Source organism: Tachysurus fulvidraco, chromosome 9 (assembly GCF_022655615.1).
Source record: "Tachysurus fulvidraco isolate hzauxx_2018 chromosome 9, HZAU_PFXX_2.0, whole genome shotgun sequence".
NCBI classification, from domain to species: domain Eukaryota; kingdom Metazoa; phylum Chordata; class Actinopteri; order Siluriformes; family Bagridae; genus Tachysurus; species Tachysurus fulvidraco.
In genome coordinates, this window is record NC_062526.1 from 27,486,790 (window position 1) to 27,501,145 (window position 14,356).

Below are 14,356 nucleotides of genomic sequence, written 5' to 3' on the forward strand. Positions count from 1 at the left end.
CGCTGCGATTTCTCCCAACCAGGAAGAGAGCATGCTGCTTCCGCGTCGGGCTCTGAGGAGCTCGACGTGGGTAGGGAGGGGCTTCGTCCCACTGAACAGCCGGCTGCGTGCATTGTGAGGGATTCCCTTTGCGTACTCTCCGATCCCACCTGGTTGTATTTTCACAGAATGAGTTAGCGGAAATGGAGCAAGAGGCGGGTTTTTCCCTTTCTCTGAACAGCCGACACATTCTGCGGCATTCGAAGAGCTCCTCGAGGTGGTGACACGCACTGTGTCTAGGCTAAAATTAGATTGGCCTGAAGAGGAAGTAATTGTCATCTGTTATAAGCTAGACGATCGCTTTCTGACTTCAGGACGCAGGCCACCTTCACATGGTTTTTCCCAGACCTCCATGCCGAGGTGTCGAGGTCTTGGAGAAACCCATTTTCAGCACATATTTTTTCTCCTGCCATGTCTGACTATTCAGCTATTATTGGGCTTGAAAGCCATGGTATGGCATGATGCCTGGGATTGAAGAGAAGCTTACGGGCTATCTCTCACCTACATCACTGCATGGAGGAAACCTGCCTTTCATCCAAGCCTTGTAGGACTACTTCAGCCCTTGTGGGTAAGGCCTACACGGCAGCAGGTGAAGCAGGCTGCTCACACAGCAACAGAGAAGACTCGACTGAGCGAAAAAAGACTTCACTGCATCACTATTTTTGTTGAATAGATTTTTGTACCTTAACTGGGTTCAGGAGGCAGTTTATAACTTTCGGGAAGCGAAGTTTGATCGGCATTATTGACGACTGCAGTCGGGGTCTCTAATGTTCGCTCTGTTTATGTAGCTCTGTTAGCTCAGTATTTAAGCAGAAGGCTGTTGACAGAGTAACGTTGACGTTCGGTTAAAAAGGTTAAAACAATGCTTATGTAGTATTGTTGAATTGTATGCACTTGTGGGGGTTATATGGTACGTTTAAGTTACTCTGTCTTTTGCAGACAGCAAGATGTAGGCTATAGACTAGTTAACCTTAGCATAGCTTCCCGTCACTCATGATGCATCCACAGCCAGCCCTGGCTCATGTGGCAATGAAATATCTCACCTGGCCCCCAACAAGTGTCTCCTCTGAGAGGATCTTTAGCACAGCAGGACATATTGTCAACTGTCTGCCAAAAAACAGACACAAAGGTTTTTTTTTTAATGTTTTTATGTTAACCATAACTTGAAAGAAGATATCTTCTGCCAACATACTCTCAGTTAAATTTCTCCATGTTGTATTTTGTGAACACAAGCTCCTCCACATGTGAGGGGAGCAGTCTGGAGCGATGTGTGGACACATAGCATTGCTGTATCTTTTAGTATTATATAGAATACAACTTTTGTTCTGCCAGATCTCCCAGTCAGGGGTCGATAAAGTTTAGTTCTTGGAATTCTGTGCATTAGAAAGAAGTTCTTTCAGAAGAAGAACAGTTCTTTGAAATATTATTTGTTTTTATTCTGTCTGTTCAGCATCCTCCAACAAAGAGGGGTGGTGGGGTTCATAATGTTCACAATGGTATATTATTAGTTGTTTGTTTAACCATGGATGAGGTAATGGCTGTTATGTTATTTTCTTTTCAATGACGTTCCTTGTTACGTGTTCAAAAACATCAACCAATATTGCATATCCATAATTATTATAATGAATATAATTAAAGAATACTTACACTATGATGTAAATTAGAGGTGTGATGCAAAAAAAATGGATTTTTATGCCTATTTTGAATTTTATTCGAATACGAATACAAATACAAATGCTTTTCCCCCCTCAACAAATACAAATACAGATACAAATAACGTCTGCTTTGCACACCCCTAATATGTGGGCATCTACACAGTAGGGACATGGTATCACAGTGTGGTCCCTGTGAATGGTCATTTGTACAGACCACACTGTGATGTGGTTCACATGTTAGTCTTTCCATCATCAGATGGCTGCAGACCTGTCTGCTTCTTCCAATTTCTTTATCCCCAGTAACAACCTGGAAAGAAGAGGATGATGATTAGTGTGTTTTATTGCTGATCCCAAGACACAAACAACATACATTCATAAACGTACAAAATGTACACATGCTCAGAGACGCTTAACTGGCATGCTGGCGCACAAGGTGACATCCTGTCCTGAATCCCTCACTGTACAGCTGCTGGGTCCTTGGTACATGTTCCATGTACATGTGGTATCACATGTGTCTTCCCCAGCTCCTTAGAGAAGATGTGCCTCTTGTACCACTTTGACACGTTGCACTTACAGTAGGAAACATCTCCATCCAACAAAGCTCAGTTTCTGGTTCTCACATGTGCTGCTTTCAGCATTTTTGTGAAAAGTGATCATGAGAATAGAGTTTTTCCCTTGTTGGGGCAGTAAGACAGTTGTTGTTAGTAAGTTGTTACTGGCTGTTCTGAACAGTATGTGAAAACAAACATGAAATTTCTCTTTAGAAGCTCCTGGCCCAGTGTCAGGGAGCTCTCTGACTCTTCTCCCGTGTGTGCCCCGCCCGCACGGAGCGGCTCGCCTGCTTACTGATTGCTCTCACCTGACTCTCATTTCACTCTCATCAACCACCATATATAATCCCCTCTCTCACTCCCACTCACCGTCAGTTATTATCCATGGTTTGGCTGCTCATTCCTCGACACTCCTGTGTTCATGTTCAGCTTCGTGCTTCTCCCAAGCGCTTCCCTGGTTAGTACACCGCACTTCCACCGCGCACCACCGGAATACACAGACTGCCGTCTTAACTCTGGACCTTTGTGGGCCGCGCTTTTCCGCGCACCACCGGATTACTCTACTTCCGTGTTTTCGCAAAAAATCACTGTTTGCTTTCACTCTGGCTTCCTCCTCTGTGTCTCGCATAACACCCAGGTTGTAGTTTGTGAAAAAATTGTTACAGGTTATGTTGGTCCAATCAAAAGTCATAACAAAACTGCATTTTTGCACATTATAGATGATGTCAAGACAATATAGGAGAGTGTGAGACTTAAATATGTCTCACAGCTGCAAACAAAAAAGTCCAACAGTATATGACATTTAACCCTACAGTACTCTAACCCTACGACTGTAGGGAGGGTTGCAAATATGTGATGTTCACCAATTTTATTTTACATGTTGAGGAAGTTTTAAGTGGGGAAAAATGCTTTTAACTATTTGTTTAATTTTTTAAAAACACGTAAGTCAATTTGACCTGCAACATACTGTAATAAGAGGGTTAAAGTCTAAATGGGTCCTGAAAATATCTTGTCCTCAGTTCAAATCACACTCTTTGCATACAGTATATTTGTCTTAGTTTTCATTTTGGTAAGTAAAAACGCATCAAATTTTTAAGAATGCTTGATGGTAATAAATGATCCAAAATCATTCTTTTTTAATTTAAGCATAATATGTCTGTGAAGATTCTCAGTCATCCAGGTGAAGTTTTCTGAAAGTTCTTCTCAAGGCACATTATTCTCCCAGAAGACAGAACAGTAGAAGGAGGATGGTGAGAACATTGCTGATAACACTCAGCTCTGCTCCCCTAGTAAGCATAACATAGGGGTGTTCTCTCCCTCATGTCTCACAGACAGATACTGTAGGTCAATCTGCAAACTCTGGTATTCACCTCCTGCAAATCTGAGGATTCCTATTAAAACTGATGTCTCTAATAGTGCAGTGTCGTTACGCTTGGTGATGCATGTTTTAATATATATGTAGCTGCCGCTAGAGGCAACTCTCATTTTATAAATGTATTTGTATGTATGTATGTGTATATATATATATATATATATATATATATATATATATATATATATATATAATGTATATATATGTATATGTGTGTGTTCAGTTTATGGTGTATGCACTTTGCAGTTTTAGGGAAATAAATGGTTAAAATGTTCAAATTGTTAGAATGGAACAGCAATGTGTTTTTTTTTTTTTTTGGTTAATGTTAATTTATTTGTTATTAGTTAAAACCATAGAAGGGTGAAAGGGAGCAAAGGGGAATAATTTTGTTTCACTGGGGAATTATTTAATTGTTGCTATCACTTCGGGGGGGGGGCTTACGAGGTAGAAGAGAAGCACGAGGTATGCGCTAATGTCTGTACGAGTTGCAAGTACTTTTACATTTAGAAGTATTATGAAGTTAATTTTGATGCTCTTTGTTTAAAGAAGAAGAAGCTGTTAGCCCTCAAGTTTATTCCTCTTGAGTTAGAGAGGCCAATGAGGTATGTGTTTGCTAATTGCCTTTTTTGTATGTAACTGTTTATTTAGAAGCAGCCATTTTCTTACTTGTTGAATGTGCACTTTATTTAAGTTATGTACTGTATGTCCTTCCATAGTTCTGACGGCATTTGGGCATTGTGGCATTTGGGCATTTCGTCATTTTCGTCATTATTGAAGCATAAGGCTACAAGACATGTTGAAGACTTGTCCAAAATAAATGTCTGTTAAAAACCAAGAACGACCTGAGCCTTTTATTCAACTCGAGGGGAGTAACAATATATATAATAAAAACTGACTTTAATTTAATTTGCACAAGTTCAAAACCCACAGTGTCACCAAATACAACATCTATCTGTCTGTCTCTCTCTCTCCAGTGTGTGATAATGACATTAAAGTTTCAGGTCCATCCTACTATCTTCCTGCTGGACAGGTACAAGGTGAAAGAGAAAACTGCTTGTATACTCTTAAAAAATGTTGTCTCTGACCTGTAAAGTCAGGGTCAGAAAGTGTTTGTGAGCATAGCCCCATCTTCTGGTTGTGCCCTGGAATTGCATTACAACAGCTAAAAATGGGGGTGGCTATATTAGAATATTCACACGTCCTTGATTGCCTGTAGAGAGGGGGGGTTCATGACAACCGCCTGATAAACGTGTTATGAATGCCTGACTAGCGCCTGTCAGGCGCAGGAAAAGAACAATTTTGAGCCGCTACATCTGTATCTGAGCTCCATCGAGCCACTGACTTTGAGCTTTGTGCCACAAAGCAGATGGCCCACTCCAAAGGCCGTGCAATGGCTGTGCTGGTTGCCACAGCGAGGCACCTGTGGCTCAATTTAATATTAAAGATAAGGATAGGTTCTCTCTTCTGGACACCTGGTCCTCTCTTTCACCTCAGAGAACCACATTTCTAGGGCTAGTTTGGGACTCCACCATGATGTGGGCACATCTGTCTCTCACTCAGGTGGCTTCCATCTTGTTAGCGGTGGAAGCTATTCGGCTAGGCCGAGGCCTCTCTGTCACCGAAGCACAGAAGGTGCTCGGTCTCATGTCGACAGCAGCCAAAGTTATCCCTTTTGGTCTGCTCCACATGAGGCCATTCCAGCTCTGGCTCATGGGTGCAGGCTTTCATCCTCACAGACATCTCCTCAGGGTTAAAAGGGTTACGCGCTGTGGGCTTCGTACCCTATGTGACCCTGGTTCCTGGCCTTGGGTCCCACTCTAGGGGCATGTCATGGTCGCAGGACTCTTTCGACGGACGCTTCGCTTTCGGGCTGGGGAGCGGCCTAGGATGGCCGTCTTGCCCAGGGTCTATGGGAGGGCCCCTATCTCTCATGGCATATAAACTGCCTGGTGATGAGGGCTGTGTTTCTAACACTTCCTTCCACACCTCAGGGGCTGCCATGTCTTAGTACGGACAGATAGCACTGAGGTGGTTCCCCATATCAATCATCATAGCGGTCTGTGTTTGCATCCCCGTTTCAGGTTGGCACAGCAGATTCTGCTCTGGACAGAGACCAGGATCCTTTTGCTGAGAGCAATTTTCATCCCAGGGCATTTAAATAGGGTGGCAGACTTCCTGTCTAGGCAAATGCTGATGCCCGGGGAGTGACGTCTCCACCCCATGTGGTGGTGCGATCTTGGTATGGATGTAGCCAAGGCTCCGTCCGTGCGCCTTCCCCCGGTAGCTCTGCTCCCGCAAGCCCTAGCCAACTGCGCCACAACAAGGTCAACCTACTACTAGTTGTCCCTCGTTGTCCCTCTTGAGTTGATTCACGGTCCTAGCCTCCCTCCGGAATGGTACTCCATGGAGGTTCCTGTCAGGGAGCATCTCCTTTCTCGGGTGCAGAGGGCAATCCTACACCCCCTTCCCAAGATGTGGAAGCTTCAGGTCTGGCCCCTGAGGGGGACCAGTTCCTAGATGCAGGCCTCTCATCTGAGGTGACTGAGACTCTACTGAATGCTAGGGCTCCCTTCACTAGGAAGCTACATGCTCTGAAGTGGAGGCTTTTTCGCCTCTGGTGTGATGAACACTGTCAGGATCCAGTTCACTGCCTGGCCGGTAACAGTGCTGGAGTTCCTGCAGTGTCTCTTTTCTCGGGGCCTGTCCCCATCTACTTTAAAGGTGTACGTGGCCAACATCGCAGCAAACCATGAACCTGTCCTTTGGGCCTCCTTGGTTAGGCACCCTCTGGTCTCTAGCTTTCTGCATGGTTTCAGGCTGAGGCCTTCATGTAGACCATGCCTTCCTTCTTGGGACCTCTCTGTGGCCCTGGAGGGTCTGCTTTAAGCCCCCCTTGAGCCCATGGAGTCAGCTTCTGAGAAGTTTCTGACACTGAAGTTGGCTCTGCTCCTGGCCTTGGCCTCTCTCAAAAGTATGGGTGATGTGCAGGCCTTGTTGATCACCCCCACCTGCCTATAATTTTCCAATGGCATGTCCAGGGCTATTCTGCACCCAGGTGCCCAGGATGGCGGGTTTTCCAGTCATCCTGCAGGCCTACTGTCCCCATCCCCATGAGTTGGCAGGAGAGGCTGCATTTGCTTTGCCCAGTTAGAGCCTTGAAGACTCATGTCCACCGCTCTAGCTCCTGGAGTAACTCATCTGTACTTTTTGTCTGTTTTGGGGGCCGGAATAGGGGTAATCCGTTTTCCAAACAGCACCTGGAGCACTGGGTAGTGGAGGCCATTACTCAGGCCTATGAGGTGCATGGTCTTGCCTCGCCTCTCGGCATCAGGGCTCACTCTACTAGTATTGCCTCCTCCAGTGCATTGGCCAGCGGTGTCCCCCTTGAAGATATTTGTGCTGCAGCAGGTTGGTCTTACCCACACACCTTTTATCAGGTTCTATAACCTAGACTTGGACCCCACTCCAGGGTCCCAGGTCCTGCAGTGCCATTGATGGTCTGTTCCCAGTCTGCTTGTGCTCTCTCATGGCCTCTTGCACAGTCATCGACCGGTGCATGGCAGCGTCGGTATTGGTGTTCCCATAGCGTCAGCACTGACGCAGCGTCGAGTTCCCTTGAAAGAGAACTACACCAGGTTATGTATGTGACCCGGTTCCCTGAGAAGAGAATGAGATGCTGCATCGCTGGCCACGCCCCGGATATTCTCTTGCACTTCCTTCAGACAAATAGAAGCTGGAGTAATGTGACATAGATGCCCTTATATGGACTCACTGGTCGTGTAATCACGTAGTCAACTGTCTTTCCTGAGCCATTAAATTGGCATGTGTGCACGCAGAGCTTCAGACACAACGTCCTCACAGAAGCTGAGCCATAGCATCAGCCCTGACGCAGCATCTTGTTCCTCTCTCAGGGAACCAGGATACATACGTTACCTAGTGTAATTTTGCTGGTATTTGTCGGAATTTCAGGTTATGAGCTGTTATCTTGATGATATGTCCACCAGACATGCTGAAGCCATAGTGTCTGAATGAAGAGGATAAATTGAGTGACAACCAGCATAGCAGTGGTAAGAGTATATGAGAGGATATGACTTTGCTGAGAGAGTTAACAGCGAGAAAAGAAGATGATTATTGAGCCTTGTGGGAGACCAGTGGAGAGACTGAATTTTAAGACTCCTAATGGGTTACATTCTTCCTTGAGAACCACTGCATTGCAGATCTCAATAACCTCAATCTTGACATTATCTTTTTTCAGTTCTGATCAACTTCATGCCTCAATCTTCAAATACTCTGTGTTTGAAGATTGGTTTGTTATAATCTTTGCATCTTAATTACTTTTACTTATTCTAATACTGTTTGATTATTTGAAGATTTTATTTATAATTTTCTTTTTATTTTACATATATTACACACATCTATCTGTATCACACTACTTTTAATTTAAAAAAAAGTATCCTGAAAAGATGAAAAGGTCTAAGTCTGACTCTTTCATTTAAACAGTCAAACAATAGATTAGGTAGAAGAACTTGAAGAGGATCCTTTGTTAGAAAACTGAGTGACTTTGAAGGACACCTGCGTTCAAGGTAAGACCAAGCTCTGATAGTTGTGTTTGTGTTTTCAACCCGTGCAAACTAGGACACATCCCTTAGTGGGAGAGTGGAAGGGTTTCCTACACAATCCAAAAACATGTGTCACTAAGGAACACGTACATCAGTATAATTACCTCATATTATCTTTCTTCAGTTCTGATCAACTTTATGCCTCAATCTGCAAATCTCTCTCTCTCTCTCTCTCTCTCTCTCTCTCTCTCGCTCTCTCTCTCTCTCTCTCTCTCTCTCTCTCTCTCTCTCTCTCTCTCTCTTAATTATTGTTTATTACAAGGCATTAATGAATTACTGACCTAAACATCTGATGAACAATTAACACCATGGAACACACAACTCCTAATATTTGCAATCTAATGTATACCTCAATAGCACATTTCATACTTGCACTCTGTACATACATGCATACATATTGTCTGTACTGTTTACTTCAACTGCACACTTCACAATTGCACATGTGTACATACAAATTGTATATATTGTATACTTATTTGCATATGTATATTTCATATGTTTATTTAAACTGCACATTTTCACACCAGTAAATGTGTACATACAATTTCTTATATACTGCTTATGACATCCTGTTACACTTTGGAGATTGTCACTAAAACAAATTCCTCGCATGTGTAAACATGCCTGGCAATAAAGCTGATTCTGATTCTGATTCTGATATGATCCATTGCAGCACAGTGATTAAAACACACTAAACTTTGTTGCCTAACAAACCCTTTCAGATTTCTGTTATCTGACTCTGGACCCCAACCGTCTATCACTTCATCTGTGTGATAACAGATTGTTTAGACAGAAACAGAACTGGTAGATGAATATATTTGAGAGAAGAGATCTTATATGAAGGCCCTATTGAGTCACCTGGATCAGTCTTTTATGTGTGTCTCTGAGAAGAAAAGAGAAAACTGAACCAGCAGGAAACTCACAGTCATTTTAACATTGTTCACATTCTGAAATAAAAAGACATAAGAAAGAAATCTGTTAATAGTTTTAACAAAAGTACTAAACTTTATCTGTAGTATAGACGAGGAACATCATTAAATCATTAAACAGGCAATCTATCCAGATTTGTGTGTGTGTGTGTGTGTGTGTGTGTGTGTGTGTGTGTGTGTGTGTGTGTGTGTGTGTGTGTGTGTGTTCAATTTGTTTTTCTATTGTTATAGAAACTAAATCATCTGTTTGATCAACACACGTTTTGTTCACCATCAAAACTGCACAGAACTTTAATGGATTTTGAAGTGTCTCCATAAAGAAAAAGCCGAAATATTTATTAAAGAATCATAAAAATATTAAATTTATCAACCTTCTAGGACTCGTGGGTTAATAATGATATTTTGCTTCCATCACATCTGATCAATGATGATCTGCTAAGATAGAATGAAGGTGTAAAGAGATTTGGTGTCCTGAGATCTCCTTCAGAATATAGTCTTGTATTCAATGGAAACTCAGCAGGACTTTAGAGACCATTGTGAGGTAACAGTGAACCTCATAAACAGCTAATGTTTAAAAAAGATCTTTTGGTAAATGGGATTAATATAAAAAGAGCAAATGCAGTAACTGATTTTTCAGACATCTCCTTTATTGTCTGGCAACTTATCACAGTAAACACTGTCAGAAAACCATTGTGAGAATATTAACTGGAAACTGGGTTGGATTTATAATAATAATAAATTCTGTGTGAAAAACAAAGTTTGTGAGATTTACAATAAAATTTTAAATAAATCTATCTATCTATCTATCTATCTATTTATCTATCTATCTATCTATCTATCTATCTATCTATCTATCTATCTATCTATCTATCTAAGAAATGTATTGTTTTGTTTATGGAAATTATTATTATTACTATTTTATTATTTTATTAGAACTAATAGAAAATGAGGGGGAGAGCACGTTCGCCTCACACCTTCAGGGTTGGGGGGTCGATTCCCGCCTCCGCCTTGTGTGTGTGGAGTTTGCATGTTCTCCCCGTGCCTCAGGGGTTTCCTCCGGGTTCTCTGGTTTCCTCCCCCAGTCCAAAGACATGCATGGTAGGTTGATTGGCATTTCTGGAAAATTATCCGTAGTGTGTGAGTGTGTGAGTGAATGAGAGTGTGTGTGTGATGGGTTGGCACTCCGTCCAGGGTGTATCCTGCCTTGATGCCCGAGAAGTTCGGATAAGCGGTAGAAAATGAATGAATGAATGAATGAATGAATGAATGATGAATTCTTAATGCAGTTGATTTCAGAGGTTAAAGAAAACTCTTCAGTTACTTTACAGTCTTCATTACGGTGCCACAAAACTATTTATTCTACAATCAGCATCTGTTTGTGTTAAATTAAACCCACATTCATTACGACTTCCTTTCCTTCTGATCTCTTTATATGAGACTGACACTGACACCCAGTTCACACCGTTCTGTGGTCTGATCTTTTATTTTCAAACTTTGGTCATGATATTTAAAACAAACTTGGATTTATATGGTTCTGATATGGTTCATCAACCAGGATGAATCTGTTTTAATTTACAATGAAAATGGTTTTTGTGCAGCTGGATTGTGTGTTAAACAGATGATGGAGTAACAATGTGGTAATGTGGAGGAATGTTACACAAAACACTACAGACATTATTATGGATCACACAATCTCACAGATGAAGAAAGAAACCACCTGTAGAGCCAGAACCCAGCATATAGAGGCTGAGTGAATGTGGTGTTGACTCTGTGGAGGAGCTTCATGGTGTCAGAGACACTGTAGAAGGACAGAGTTCCTGCACTGTGGTCCACATACACTCCTATTCTGGAAGATGATGGAACTCTGAGCTCAGTCTTAATATTGTTGTGATAGAAAGAGAGTGAAGAAGAAGAAGAACATTCCAGACTCCAGGACTGTTTGTTGCGTCCAAACCAACACTCATCACCCAGTCCTTTCCTCCTGATGTCTTTATATGAGACTGATATGGACACACCAACACCGCTCCACTTCACCTCCCAGTAACAGCGTCCACACACACACTCTCCTTACAAAACACCTGCTGACAGGAGTCATATCTCTCTGGATGATCAGAGTACTGCTGCTCAATCTTTGTGAATGTCACCACTCTGTTATTCTCAGACAGAATGAGGTTACGATGTGTCGTGTTGGGATCCAGAGTCAGAGAACAGAAATCTAAAATAAAAGAGAAAAACAAACTCAACAATGTGAACATGTTGGGTTTAATTCACAGTATACTGTATATTCATATGAAGTGTGTGTGTGTGTGTGTGTGTGTGTGTGTGTGTGTGTGTGTGTGTGTGTGTGTGTGTGTGTGTGTGCGCGTGTGCGTGTGTCTGTGTGTGTTATACATTTCAGAAACTCTTCTTATATGAATAATGAGTTCACAAACACAAAACACATCTCATCACTTTTTATATCTTAGGAATTTCAGCACTTGTCCATCATTGTGTTTCTCCAGCAAGAGCAGCTCCTCTTACCATGTGGACGGATTTTTCTCCTCACAGAATTCCTCCAGTCTCTTCTTCAGATCTGAGAGAGAATTCTTCACTCCATCAAATGACAGATGTTGAGGGACACTGATGCTGGACGTGTCAAATTCTGGTCTATCTAAAAGAGAAGACTGAGGTCCAGAAGCTAAAGCCTACAGAGAAGAAATGAAATGAAAGACACACGTGATGTCAGACAGGGACATTTATTGCTGTTTTAATGAGAGGTGTTTTAGAGAGTGTGAGGAACATCTGACTCTGTAGATCAGACAGTGTGTGTTACCTGGAGGAAATGGATGTTATCATGTGTGTGTGAAAACTTCTCCATCTCAGTGACTCTCCTCCGAAGATCATCAATTTCCTGCTCCAGTTCCTCCAGGAGTCGTTCAGCTCGACTCAGTTCAGCCTTCTCCTGAGTTCTGATCATCTCCGTCACCTCTGAGCGCTTTTTCTCCATGGACCTGATCATCTCAGTAAAGATCCTCTCATTGTCCTCCACTGCTGTCTGTGCACTGAGCTGTTAGGAGACACACAACACACGAAAGTCCATTTAAAACTCATCTCTCATTCTCTCTCTTACTGGGACTCTAAATGTCTCCATGTTGTCCATGTTGTGTGTGTTTCTAGGAGCAGCTCTGTCTCTGCTCACTGCTCACCTTTATAGTGTTCACAGTCTGTTTCAGCTCCTGCACCTTCTTCTGCTTCTCCTGGAGTCTCTGCTGGAATTTCATCTGCTCCTTCTTTAACTCACTCTGAGGACACATATGATGTTATAAATGATGTGGAGATAAATATTAATCACAATAAAAGGGTTAAAGTTCACTACTGTCTTGTTCAGATTAGTTTAAGTAGTAAAATGTCTCTTGGCCGAGTGAAGGTTCACTCATCTGATCTGTTTATGACGAACGCTGAGTAAAGATATGTTTACTGAATACATTTATTTTACTTAACTCTTCAATCACAAATTTAATCTTGTAACTGTCCAAATACTAATCTTTGTATAATATTAAACTTTTTGTATTATGTTTCTTGAAAAGATGGCGCTTGTGTTCGGCTTTGCTGTCGCTCCTTTTTTGTTTTCTCGTATATTTGTGATTGTACTTGTATTATTTGTTGCTGTATCAGCCCTGTCAGCTAACTATTGTGTGTCGGCTGCTATTAAGTATGATCGGCACACGTTGTTTCATATCAGAGACTTTATTATGGAAGACTATGGTAATTGGACCTGGTACAAACCGATTTTTTTGCCTGTCTTTGAGTGCTCGTTGAAGTCGCCGGAGTATTTACTGCTGTCTAAGGGACGTGGCTGGAGGAAAAAGCGAGGCTCCAGAGCGGGTGTTCAGACGAGGTTGAGGCGATACCGGGCATCTACGTTTACCCCGAGTGGGTCCGGACTGGAACAGGTAGAGCGGTGCCTGCGGCAGGTTCCAATTAGCTCGTCGGGATATGGTGTAGTCGTAGTCACGCCACCTCACTGTGATGCACACTACAGCCGAGCTTTTACAACTCGACAGGCCCAGATACCGGGCTTACGGGAGCGGGTCCTGCGCCCCGTGTCTCTGTGTGGGGAAAGAAATGGAGCGGAACCTATTGCCCATACGCCCCAGTCAGCTGGTGTTAACACAAACCGGATTCGGGTTGCCTTGTTGAATGCTCGCTCTATAGCGAATAAAGTGTTTATATTGAATGATGTTTTTATCAAGGAATGTTTAGATATTTTGTGCCTGACCGAGACCTGGCAACGCGAGTCAGATTACGTCCATTTGAATGAACTCCGTCCTCCGAACTTTTCTGTGTTTGGTACAGCCCGCAAAACAGGTCGTGGAGGTGGTCTTGTCATTGTGCACCGTGACTGTTTTTCTAGGCAACTGAGTCAGGATTCCTTCAGCTCATTTGAAGACCAAATGTCTAAGGTTGGCACTACAGAGTCTTTCTATTGTGTTTTAATTTACAGACCTCCTGGCCCTGCGTGTGTGTTTTTAGATGAGTTTGCTGAGTTTTTATCTAATATTATTAAATTGGAGTCCGTGTTAATAGTTGGTGATTTTAACATTCACATAGATGATGCTTCCTGTAACACGGCATTAGAATTATTATCTTTGACTGAGTCTTTTAACTTTACACAGCATGTCTCTGGTCCCATACACACAAAGGGCCATACATTGGACTTGGTTTTTAGTTTGGGCCTGTGTGTGGATCAAATATCTATTAATGATATTCAAGTGAGTTTATTTATCAGGTTTATTCCACCATCGCAGTGCGAGAATAAGAGTGTTGATGTCTACTTACCTCTTACCCTGGGAGAAGGTGGGACCAGTCAAGCACTGCTAGTAGATCTGAGGGAATGTGGTGCAGTGGATGAGTGATAAAACGAAAAGGGATCTGGTGCATTTTTGGCTTTGTAGGCAAGCATCAGTGTTTTGAATCTGATGCGTGCAGCTAGTGGAAGCCAATTGGCAGGTTGAAAACAAACCACACAGCTAGATATTGGATCATTTGCAGAGAATGGATTGTGCTCAGGTGTATATATTGCCAGCAGAGAGCTGCTGTTGTCCGGTCTCGAAATGACAAGAGACTGAACAAGTACCTGAGCAGCTGTGTATAAAAAACATCAAAATCTTTCTCATGGTGTAGAGAATAAACAGTAATGAATGTGTTAAGC

At 42.5% G+C, this 14,356-nt stretch overlaps 1 long non-coding RNA gene across 1 annotated transcript; it reads right to left on the bottom strand.

Moving 5' to 3' along the window:
* Positions 1–1,450: 1,450 nt before the first annotated feature.
* Positions 1,451–3,777, bottom strand: LOC125145482. Its single transcript, XR_007143869.1, has 2 exons — positions 2,079–3,777; positions 1,451–2,001 (listed from the first exon to the last, which is right to left on the bottom strand). It is a non-coding gene; the product is annotated as an uncharacterized LOC125145482 (long non-coding RNA).
* Positions 3,778–14,356: the final 10,579 nt, after the last annotated feature.